At 48.1% G+C, this 12,631-nt stretch overlaps 1 pseudogene; it reads left to right on the forward strand.

Moving 5' to 3' along the window:
- The first annotated feature begins 5,563 nt into the window (after positions 1-5,563).
- LOC119431041 (NADPH oxidase 5-like) lies at positions 5,564-12,171 on the forward strand (annotated as a pseudogene).
- Positions 12,172-12,631: the final 460 nt, after the last annotated feature.

The following is a 12,631-nucleotide window of genomic DNA, read 5'->3' on the forward strand; positions in this document are numbered from 1 at the left end:
TTTATCCTTACTTTCGCTTTATTTCTGAAAACCCTGTCAATAGGCAAAAAAACGTATTAGAAGCACCAACCGCGGCTACCTCATCTGTATTTTTTAACTTCAGCATGTTATTTTAATTTCCAGTGTGAACACCCATGCCCAGACACATTATATTTCAATGTGTACACAGGACAAAATTTATTATATTGTTACGGGGAGTATTTAATTAACAGTAAACGGCTAGCGCGTGTGTAGTCAAGACTGCACAGACCGCACAAGTTCCAGCAGGTTTCAGTCCGACAAGAGAGCCTCTGAACCAGTTCCACTACAACGTCTTTGTCTTTGCCATTGCTCGTGACATTATCCCCAGCCGATGAAGCACCGTCCCGGTGCTAGTTGTGGGCAAAATGGGTTATCACAGTTGTAAAGTTTGAGGCGGGAAACATGTACGATGTACGATGTTTCATTCGTCGTCACGGCCGCGGCGTGGCCGACGAATGAAATGCGCCTGGAGTGTCCATATAATTGAATAAAACATTTTCAGTTAACACGTCATTCTTCTTTCGTGGTGCGCTGGTTACGGTCATGCAAGAGAGTACTATTTTCAAAATAAACGAGTAATAATCACTTGTTGGGCCTTCTCCTTTGTTAACATACTCAAAAATTGATCGTGTGTATTTCTGCCACTGCTATTCTCAACAAGTTACCTAAGAAAATATTGCACTTTTTCAGACTTGCTTTTTTTGTATTGAATGCAAAACCCTACGCAGATTTTTAAATGCGCGAATTTTAACCATAAAACAGTGCTTGACAAATGTACATGTGACGTACCTTACGCTAGGCTTCATTTATTATAAAACTTACCGTTTTTAATTATTTGGCGGTAGGGTGATTTGTTTTGACAGCCTGTTTATTATTAACTATAATGTTGTATTGAATCATGTAGATAAGCATTTGAACGAGAAGTTAATACGTATATAGGGTCAAACGTGGAGTGAAGGCAAAGACCGCGTAGGGTAATGAAGGGTTTTTTCAGGCACTGGCGTACGATTCTTTTGAAAGTGTTGTTGGCAACACTGTTTGGGAGCACTCCACAATTTTCTCACATGATTGATCCTAGAGCGCGCTGTACAACGTGGTATTTCGGCGAAACTGTTGTGCTGCAGTAGTTAGAACACTTAGAGTGTGCATTTACATGCAGTTGTTTTCAGAAGGCCATGGGAGTGAATTTCTTAAACAAACAGGCGACTGCATGGTGAAGCTGATGACAAGCAAATATCTATTGCCCGCAGTGGCGCTCAACGTGGTCATTAAAGGTGCGAACTTTTAACGAACAAAACTACGAACAAAGCGTGCTTATGAGGGTGGCGATGTGCGCTTATTGGTTAGTCATATTAACTTGCGATGACGTGTCAAACCCCAAGACATGGATGGACACAAGAAGGAACGACAGGAACACAGTGCTGCTATGTGTCTGCTGCATCAGCGATGCTGATAGCGCCCCGCTGTGTGCAATTCTGCGCCTGTGTGATGTCTGCGCTGCTCCGGAAAGAGCTCCCGCCACACGAGACGCTGCTCTGTAATGTGAATGCTAATATCGCTATACCCTATGGCGACCACACGCTGGCTGAAGTGCTACCACTACTTAGGCCTCACGTGTGAACGCAAAAAAAAAAAAAGAAAACCTTGACTCCACATTTTTACAACCTGCGTTGAAGATCGTGTTCTAACGAGCTGTTGTGTCAAGTCACATTACTTACCATTCGCGAGCAATGTAACCGCTACCCGCCGGGGTTGCTCAGTGGCTATGGTGTTGGGCTGCTGAGCACGAGGTCGCGAGATCAAATCCCGGCCACGGCGGCAGCATTTCGATGGGGGCGAAATGCGAAAACACCCGTGTACTTAGATTTATGTCCACGTTAAAGAACCCCAGGTGGTCCAAATTATTCCGGAGTCCCCCACTATGGCGTGCCTCATAATCAGATCGTGGTTCTGGCACGTAAAACCCCATATTTTTTTATGTAACCGCCAAGCGTCGACACAGACAAGAGACGCGCTCACGTCAATTACCTGGGATGAATACGGATAACCTCCGTAGTCATCCGAGAGTAATTAGATAAGAACCAGGGTAAGCATGCAATCCATATGACCTTTACGCGACCACTATTAAATTGTTGGGCCTTTGATCGAAAAAAAGAATGCGTGAGCTTTTGCAGTAATTGTTTGTATTGTACCACGGCACATCATTGCGAAGGGAAACGCAGTTTTTGTAAGTATCCTTGCTGTGCCTTACTGGCAATACGTGCGCCTGATAACCGTACAACCTAATGCCCCTTTTATTCATACGCATTACTCACTGCGGTGCTGCTCAGGCTGCGGAAAGGCAATTAAAGAAATTAGCACGCTGAAGGCACCGACTGCCCTACAGTTATAGCTGCCTGCTATAGAATAAGGTTTAATATCAGGGAGACACTTCACAAAGACACATCGAAAGACATGAATCAGTTGCAAGGGTCAACTCTGCATGCTCCTTTCCATCCTTGCTCGAGGCCCAGTATAGAGGGTATGCACTGACGTAATCGGGGTCCTCATATTGTAGTACAGCCAGCACGGCAAAAGGATGCAAGTTACATAGCTGATTAGCTTGTCTTCAGCAGCACAGGGTAAGCTGTGAATAGGACTTCAAAATGGCGTACGTGATATCATCTGAGTACTTCCTATAAGTGAAACAGCAGAAGCTGTATCAAATAGTCGTAAGCCTAGCGCAGGAAGTGAAAATAGTCTTCTTTCTGGGATTTTACGTGCCAGATCCACCCATTTCTTGGCCAATCCCCCACCGTGGGTAGGAGCCACATGCGTGATAGGCTACAACAACAACCACCAGTTCTGATTATGAGGCATGCCGTAGTGGAGTGCTCCGGATTAGTTTTGACCACCTGTGGATCCTTAACGTGCACTACAACGCAAGCACATGGGCGTTTTTGCACTTCGCCTCCATCGAAATGCGGCCGCCGCGGCCGGGATTTGATCCCGCGACTTCGTGCTCAGCAGCGCAGCGCCTTAAGCTAACTGAGCCACCACTGCGGGTGGCAACAATGGTAAGAGTGCTTTTTTTCGAGATAAGTACTGACAAAGAAAGCAAGGGCGAGCAATTTCACGCGTGCTAGCATTAGTTTATATCTTGTTTGTCACCATTGTGACTTTTGAGACACTACGCCAAGATCTGCGCTGGCTAAACATAGTTTACATGTGACGTTACGGATGTCGCCTTGTCACCGTGATAATGCCCGAACATGACGACCACGATGACGTCAATGAACAGTGTCATCACGCGCACACCAGTCTTGCTTTATGGCTATGACCGTTTTCACCGGATTTTCCCTGTTATTTTTTTATCGTTCGTTGCAAGACACGCATTTCGTGCTGTCACGTTTTGGGTCACGCAGCTTGTGAATAGTACTATAAGATGGCCGCTACTGCAGTCAGTGCAAACCATCCATAAATGTTTTCACGTGCCTTTTTCCAGCCACCACAGTAACAAGACATAGCTTTCACGCTATGCATTGAATGGTTTGCACCATCACCACGTTCAAACTGTGGGAAACAATGCCTTAAATAATTAATACTAACACTGTTAAATCACTACAATTCGGGACGATTTGATCTTTCGAAGCGAAAGCTTCATTACGCTACCTCGGTCAGCCATCGGCGACTCAACAGTTTTCAGCTTGAGAGCTAGAGGTCAAACCACAAGAGAGCATTAAGGCGCCTTTATAGACCGACGGTATCGGCACGCGGGCGAGCGTCACCAGACGCCGGGCGCGTCGGAGCGCATTGACCGCGCGTCCGGTTACGTTGGCGGCGCCAGTACGTCGAACCATCGGTCGAACTATAGCCACTGTTGTTCTCGCCAACGTAACATAACGTGTGCGCGCGTTCACGCTACATCGGACTATGTTTAGGCCTTTACGGAGCCCTGAAAGGAGACATTGCCGCCGTTGCCCGAGTTGGGCCCGGCTGCGAGTTGCAACCAAGTCTCACTACTTTACTGGTCACCACAGTGTCTTCATAAGCATAAAAAAATGATGAATAAACACTGTATTCATTGCAAACATATCTGTATATCATTGCGAAACCACACCTCGGCCACAGCTCGACAATGGGCCTAGCCAGGGCAGTGATGCTTTCGCTATCAACCAGAGTTAACCAAAGCTAATCCACACCACTTTTTTTACGTCATCATTCAAGGAACTCAAACTGATGCATATGGTTTCTATGTGAGATCTGGTTGGGATATGTATCTCTGTTTTTGCACTTGTTTCATTGATGCTATGAGGAAAGTGTGAGTGAGAAACGTGTCGGTGAAGCATATGTATACTGCTATATATGTATGTACATGTGTGTATATGTATATGTGATGCTACCTGCCTGCAGAAACAAGGGATTGCAGAGACTTCAAGGAGTTCAAGGATAGCTTCTTTTTCTACAGTCCCCCCCCCCCCTCCCCATCTGTAAATGTAGCAGGATGGCAAATAAACAATTTCAATTTCCAATTAAAGGCAGTATACAAGGAAACGACACTGCAGTGGCATGTCCCATAGTACGAAGTAGTACACTTACCCCAGAAGCTGCCTCCGGTTCGTGTTGCTCGGTCGCTGAGAAGTGCTGGTGGTAAATGAAGCAGAGTAATAATGGCCCTGTCTTCTTGTTCCTAGCAACAAAAGAAATTGATCGTTGGTAAGCTGTGTCCGACACTGCCTAATGAAGCAGCTTCCAGCCATTACGACACAGGTTTACGTCCTGCGGAGCAAAGCGTAAAATAAACAAAAGTTACATGGAATACAAAGCCATTCTGTGCATTACAGCTACATGTAGCTTTCCAACCAATTGGAAGAATACATACATAAGGGCGAATTAGACCGAGACTGGATAAGCTAATAACAAATGAATAGGTAGTTTGCGTTTATTCTAAAACTGACACCAGAAAAAAGAACATTTTTCGTTGCAATAAATATGTTCTTTAACAATGAAGCACGCTGTATTTTCCCTCGTCGTGCCCCCCCCCCCCTTTTTTTTTTATCCTGGTACTACAGCAGTGAAGCTTTTTTTGTCGAAGCAAAGTTCCTCAATATGATTAGTAAGCAGCTTTGCTTACCGACAATTTGAATGAACAGTTCACTTGTAGTACTCTAACTTGGCCACGATTCCTCAGGAAGCTCTCGCACAAGTGTAGCCTCATGCGATATGAAAACGTAGCTCGTAAATCAGACTGGTGCTTTAAAAGACGCATCCTGCTGGCGATGAACACGGTGATCTTGCTAGGCTCTATGCGGTTTTGGGTTTTTTCGCTCTACGGAGGCTATGCCACATCGGAGCCCCTGTGCGCGTCCGTTTACATCATCGACCGCAGTCTATCGCACGACGTGTTTTAGTGTTTAAGCAGCAGGCGGAAAGCACGTGCTGTTAGGTACAGGTTGTACGCGTCGGCGAACGCTGTACGATACATGCGTTCACATTATATATATATATATCGACACGTGCGCACAACGGGCCTGCTTTTCTCGTTGTAAGCATGTCCGTTTTCGAGCTGTGCTTCGTAAACACGTGCACAAAAAGGAAAAGTGGCTGAAGGCTATCATCGAGCGAACATCGGAAAATCGTCGAGTTATCTGCTTGCGACGAACGTGGCCATGAGCTGTGCGGCAAGTTCAGAGTTTGCCGGTAGGCTTTAAGGCAGTGGTGGCGCATTGCGACAAGCCGTGACATCGACCGACTGCTACGCAGGCAGGGACACCATTTATAAATCACCTTCTTTTCAGCACACTCGGCTGGCCGATTCTGATGTGTGAGCCCAATGGTATTCGGTGCACTGCAGCTATAGCACTGAAGTGCCATAGGTTTCAACCATCATTCACGTGCGGTGTGTTTTGGCCGGCGTTCACGACTTGGCAATGCGGATGCATATTTCGCAAAACTTTTTTTGTAGGTAGCTTGATGCACATTGCAGCCGCTAACGTGCAAGGGCGAGTTATTTAAATTTTGATGAGAGGCTAGCTCGGACTGGTGCCAAGACACGACATGGATATCATCGCCAGGCTGCCCGAAGCCGAGTCCCCTACTGGCCTAACCTTCGAGAACCTGAGCCACCTGGAACGTGTGTTCCGCGAAGCAGTCGGGCCCGGACAAGAGTTGAACCGAGAACAGTTCCGACAGATCGTGCAGTCTCGCAACGCCTTCTTCGCCGAGCGCATGTTTCAACTGTTCGATACCGACAAATCTGGCACCATTTCGCTGGACGAGTTCATCGCAGCCGTGAAGCGCTTCGCCAAAAAGTCGCAGGATGACAAGTTGACTATCCTGTTCCAGCTTTATGACGTCGACGGTGATGGTCTCATCCAACCGCAGGAACTTAGAGACGTGATGCGAGCGTGCATGGAAGAGAACGGCCTGCAGTTTACCGAGTACGAACTCGACGAATTGACCAACGTGCTCTTCGAAGACGCCGACCGCGATGAAACGGGCTCTGTCACCTTAGACGAACTCCGCTGCCAGCTGCAGAGCAGACCGGGTCTTTACGAGAACCTGACGGTCAGCGTCGAAGCGCTGGCTCCTTCCACCCTCAAGTCGCCGTTCCGGGAAGCCAACGCTTACGTCGCGTTGGCCCAAGAAGCTTACGCGGATCTACGTCAGGAACAACGCAGTAAGCGTAGCTTTTTGCTTTTTCTTCTTCGCCCTCCAGTTGACGGTGTTCCTCAGTCGCATGGAAGCTGAATCGATGAAGCACCGGGACCTTAGAGAGAGCATCGACCGCTACTGGTTTCAAGTGCTGACCTGGCAGATGGCCGCGCTGGCCGGGTTGAATCATTCCGGCGACAGTACTATTTCAGCACTCAGGACGGCGCCGAAGTCGAGTGGATGCCTGACCCGCCAACGATGGGTCTGCACAGCAAGTACGAGCTGGTGGCCCGCGAGTTCGGCCAGCTCCTGAACTTCGTTGCGCTTTCACGGCGCTTCCAGTACTGAGACACTGTGTCACCTGGCTTCGCAGCCACGGTGCGGCAGGTTCCTGCCTCTGGACAGTAGCATATACTATCACAAAGCTGACAGGCTGGTGCATATTTGTGTATAGCGTTCTTCATACTCTCGCTCACGTGTTGAACTTCGTTCGCCTGTCTAAGGGTGACTGCCACATGCTCGCTCTCTACTTGTTTACGACCCATCACGACATCGGCTGGGTAGGCGGCACTGCGTCTCTGACCGGGTGGGTTCTTCTAGTAGTCCTCACTGTGATGGTCGTCTGTTCGCTGCCTTGCCTGCGTCGCAGCGGCCGGTTCGAAGTATTCTACTTCACCCACCTGCTGTACACCGTCTTCTGGTTCGTCTTGGTACTGCACGCACCCAACTTCTGGAAGTGGTTCCTTGTCCCCGGTCTGCTGCTCGCGATGGAGATGTTGGTTCGTGCCTGCCGGTTCTTCAGCTCGTACGGCATGACGACGGTGCTCAAGGGGGTCATCTTGCCCTCTAAAGTCATTCACCTCGTGCTGAAGAAGCCTCCCGACTTCGACTATCACCCCGGTGACTACATCTACCTCAACATCCCGTGTCTGGCGCGATTCGAGTGGCACCCGTTCACCATCAGCAGCGGCGCCCGAGAAGGACGACGTCATATGGCTTCATATCCGCTCCTTTGGTGGCTGGACGAACCACCTTTACCAGTACTTCGACAACTTCAGGCGCGAAGCCTCCGAGCTTCCTCCATCCGGAAGGGTAAGGGAACAACGCAATTCTTCCTGCAGGGAACCCTGTAGACTATTGTCCATGACAATTTGATAATTATAGTTATGTGCACGCTGTCGAACTCGAACACTATTTGCATAGATGCGCTAGCCAATTAGGTTCGCTTACTGGCCTCACGTCAAGTGGTTACGCGGGTTTAAAACAACGGCTTTCTCCCGACATATCGCTTCTTGTGTCACTGGTTTCAGTATGAAACCTGAACATCTAGGGAAAATGTCGTGATGTCGCTGTTCAGCCATAGCTACCATTTTAGCTTGGAACAACTAGCTTTTATTTTTCACTTAGTCTGGCGTAAACATCAGCAGAGCAAAGTCATTGAGCTGTTAGCGAGTTGCAGCTTGCTATTCTCTTTCAGAGGTGAAGGGCAGGTGCACTGCATTTTTGTTGGTGAAGCTTGTTTGTAATTCTTAGGTAGTCACCGACAATAGAAGCTACGCGATTAGTTTCGGTGCTATTCAGAAAGTCTACGGCAGAGCCATGTTAGCGCTATTGGGGAAGTCTATGGTCTATAGCGACAATTGAGCATGGTTGAGGTACCTTTAGCGGAAAGAAGGCAAGAATAGCATGACTATGTAATCAGTCTACTAAAAAAAAATTGTGGCGTTTCAATTCGTGAACGCGGGTTACGGGCAAGCGTATGCACACCACGAACATACACAGCGAGCACTGCGGCGTCGAAGCACAACGGAACTGGCGCCCACGCGTCGCGGACGTTACATTGATCTCGACGTGCAACGCCTAGTGTGCCACAGGGAAGCGTGTGCATGCCTGCACAGGTGCTGCTGCCATAGAACTACATGCTTCTCACTCTAAATAAGATTACCGTACAGAAAATCGCATAAGCAAAAGATTGTTGAGTATGCAGAGCATGCTCAATAAGGTTGTTGCCAAGGATTTTGCTACTGAAGCTGCCTACGGCTACCTGAAATAGTTCCATGTTGTTGTTCTGGTTTTGTTGTTGATGCTTATCCTTGAAGGTGAATCGGCGTAGTGTGAAGGCAGATATCATCATATATTTACGTCGTGCCAAGGGCGGATCTTGTGGCTCCATAGGGTGTTAAAAAAAATGCATACAAAATCTTACCGCGCCTGTAGTAACCCTCGCCACCCATGACCCCGCCTTTCTTTATCATCAAACGGCGTGCAGTTACCATTGCTTCTTGTTAACGTTTTTTTAGATAGAGTACAGATACGCAAAACGTCGCAAGAGCGGAAAAGTGCGTGATAAAATGACGCATTTTAAATGTTGCAAACAAAGTTCAATACAGATACAGAAAAAGACTGAGAACGCGACTACAGAAAAAAAAAACGTGTACCGTGGTTTGGGTGCATGTAAGAAACCCAAGGTGGTCGAAAAATTGGCGTCCGACCATGCAGTTTCATGTTGTTAAAACACACAATAGCTCTAACCGCTCCTTTCTTTCACAGACTCTGGCGTCATCCCTGAATTTCTAATATCCGCTTCGAACCGCGGCCCATTTAGTATATATTTTGCTTACGTAGGTGAGCGCTTCGGATTTGCGGCTGCGTTCAATGGACGGAATCGAGGGTGCCTACCTGGACAAGAACAGGCTCAGGGACTCGGAAAGCGTGGTGCTCATGCCCCGGGGTACGCAGCCGAGGGACAGCTGCGCCTTTCTGGACACCGGCCACGAACTGGAGGCCATTGTCGGCAGAGGCCTCGAGACGGGGGCGCGCTACGCCGACTACACGAGCCTGATCATCGCCAGGAACCGTTGACGGTGCGCATCGACGGACCCTACGGGTCGCCTTCGAGCCACATCTTTCAAGCTCAGCACGCCGTCCTCGTCGCTGCTGGCATTGGAGTGACACCGTTCGCGAGCATCCTTCAGAGCATCATGTACAGGTAAGCGTGCCGCTAGAGGGGCATTTACGTGATATTTCCGACTCTCCGTTCTTTTTTTTTGCGTTAAATGAAGGTCTTCGAGGTTTGTAGCAGCAGACAATTGTGGAGCACAGACACAGAAAGGAACGAACAGACGTGGCAGCTACGTCCACGTCTGTTCGTTCTTTTCTGCGCCAGTGTTCTACAACCTCGAAGAATAAACCAACTAGCTCAGTTGATGAAGCTTCTTGATGAAGCTTCTTGATGAAGCTTCTTGATGAAGTGATGAAGCTTCTAGACCTCGAAACACTGAAAAAAAGGGACTAGTTTCAGGGCGCCATACATGATTTATTATAATCGCTTTTCTACGGCCAGTTTCGGTTTCACTCCCCAGGAGGATACTGTGTTATGACGTCATGACTCAGTTTGTGGTCATGTGTGACCATGACTTTCCAACGCTTGGACACTAGCTCCGTTGCGGCTCCTGAATGAGTAGCAGCCTCGTATGCTGCTACTCATTGTGGGCTCAACGATGTAACGCCATAACGAATGTCAAGACGTCGCAGTGGCCTGCTCCCACGGGACCACATAATGCGCCGTGACGTCAGAACACAGTAGAAAGGAAATGAAAGCTGACAACAAGAAATCTATTATATTCAACTATTTAGGTGCTGTTGGGCATGACATTGCTTTTTAGGGCGTTTAGAGGTACCGCAGTTCTAAAGGAACATGCAAATAAAGCAACAAGACTAAAATATAGTGTTAGTACCCCTGTAATCCAGTGTTAGCCTGCATTTACTGTATGCGTACTTGTGCGAACGCTAGCATTACATTAGCGCCAATCGGCCTTCGGAAGCCGAGCGCGTTCAATTCTGTGAGCTGACCAGCTTTTCTTAATTGGGAAGTAAGACGAAGTATTTGTAAAGTGCTAGAAAATGTAGTGCTCGTTATAAAAAATCACATCATCTCACCCTACGGGCAACCATGTGGGATGCTAAAGCATCGCGGGGGGGGGGGGGGGGTGCGCATCGAGTTTCCGTTTCGTTTCACGTTGGCAACACAACCAAATCAAAGTTATGTGAGAGAATGTATTGAGAAGAGAGGAGACGTTGGACGGGGTTGTTCGGCACTTCGGCGTGCCGAGCCCGTTGCTTCTCGTAGAAGTTTCCTGCCCACCGTTGACGTTTACGACCGGCTTCCCTGGTCCGAAGTTCACGGTCCGCTTTATATAATAGAACAACCTAATGTGCAACCTAGTGCGTTGAAACGCTCGGCCCAGTTTCGATTTGGCCACGAATGTATGCCTCGAAAGACGGAATAGAAGAAGCTTTATAATTTCCCACGTGCAAGCTATCGCGCTGAGACACTCGTAATGCTTCGCGTAAAATAAATGTGAACTACAGTTAAGTCTGCGGAGTTCTTTAGGCAGATGTAAGCTTGTAGTTGGGAAGAGAGTCCGCAGCCATTGAGAGAGGATGACGAAGCCCGGAGAGCGCAAGACAGTGACCGACGCTCTTGGTCCAAGGCTGGTCTCTCTTCCCCACTACAGCCTGTCTATGACAGAGGACTATGATCCACTACATTGCAGCTTCAGTTACAGATAAATGCATTGACCAACACAGACAATGACATGGTTGCAACATGTACAACTGAAACTTTTAACATATAGGTACGCGGATACAGTACGTGACAACTTCAGCAAGTATAACCAAGTCAACGTGCCCGCGTGGCGATATGATGAAGACGTGCATCGGGCTACCTTGTTGTACATGTTATCTGTCTCGTTTTGCGAGTTTATATGATCAGTAAATAGCCTGAGGAATTAGCTAAGCATGCTTGAAAACATTTACCTACCCGACGTTTTGCCTTTATTGTTGTAATGACCGCATCTCCTCTTTTCCCGCAAAGTCTTCTAGAAGCAATAGAGTAAAGCATAGCTCGTATTATACGCGACACTTCCTACTAGGTAGTCTGTTCTCATCCACTATGCTATTGTCTTAGTAGCCGAGAGATGCTTCTCGTTGATTACCGGTATTTTATTTTGTCCAAATAGGTATTACCAGGCACGCTCCACGTGCCCGCAGTGCAGCCACTGCTGGGTCGAGAAGCTCCCGAGCAGCGTCATGAAGCTTCGCAAGGTGGACTTCATTGGATCAACCGCAGCCAGCAGTCTCTCGAGTGGTTCGTGCGTCTGCTGAGTGACTTGGAGGCCGAGCAGGCGCTCCTGGGCGACGTCCCTCGAGCGGTTCCTGGACGTTCACATCTACATCACGTCGGCGCTGAGTCGCACGGACATGAAGGCGGTGGGTCTGCAACTAGCGCTAGACCTGCTCCACGAGAAGGACAAGCGGTGTCGATATCGGGGTCAAGAGCCGGACCCAGCCCGGCAGGCCCGATTGGGAGAAAGTTTTCCAAGGGATCAAGGACAGAAGAAAGGCAAGGTGACCGTGTTCTACTGCGGACCGCCCAGCGTTGAGCAGATCCTGCACGATCACGCAACCGGCACCAGTTTGCGTTCCGCAAAGAAGTATTTTAAAGAACCCACATAGTGTGGTCGTGTAGATATTTTCTCGATTTTATGGTTTTTGGCTGATGCCCTTGTAGCAATAGCTGAGCGATAGCGACAGCTGGTAATGTAGACTGTTATTTATGGTTGCGTGTATTTTAAGGAATCCCGGAGATACGTCCGCATGTTATTGCCGTTTGGTTACATTTTAGCAAGCTGGTTGCGTGATTGTACTGTTAACTAACACTAAGTGTTCACGGTCTTTCTTATAAAATGTTCTAGCGTCACACGATAAATTAAAAAATAGGCTGAAAGTGTGTGGTTTTTAACGAAACCATAAAACTGTTATGGAAGAAGGCTTTCTATGTTATCGCTACACTACCTTTATCAGACAGCGTTCTATATCACTGCTGCGAAGGCGAGAACGGCAGTGTCTTGGTGCAGTGCGACTAGTTTAGTGCTAAACGAACGCGACAACGTTTTCACAAATTGGATGTTTCGCC

This window comes from Dermacentor silvarum, chromosome 10 (assembly GCF_013339745.2).
Source record: "Dermacentor silvarum isolate Dsil-2018 chromosome 10, BIME_Dsil_1.4, whole genome shotgun sequence".
In the NCBI taxonomy this organism is placed as follows: Eukaryota; Metazoa; Arthropoda; class Arachnida; order Ixodida; family Ixodidae; genus Dermacentor; species Dermacentor silvarum.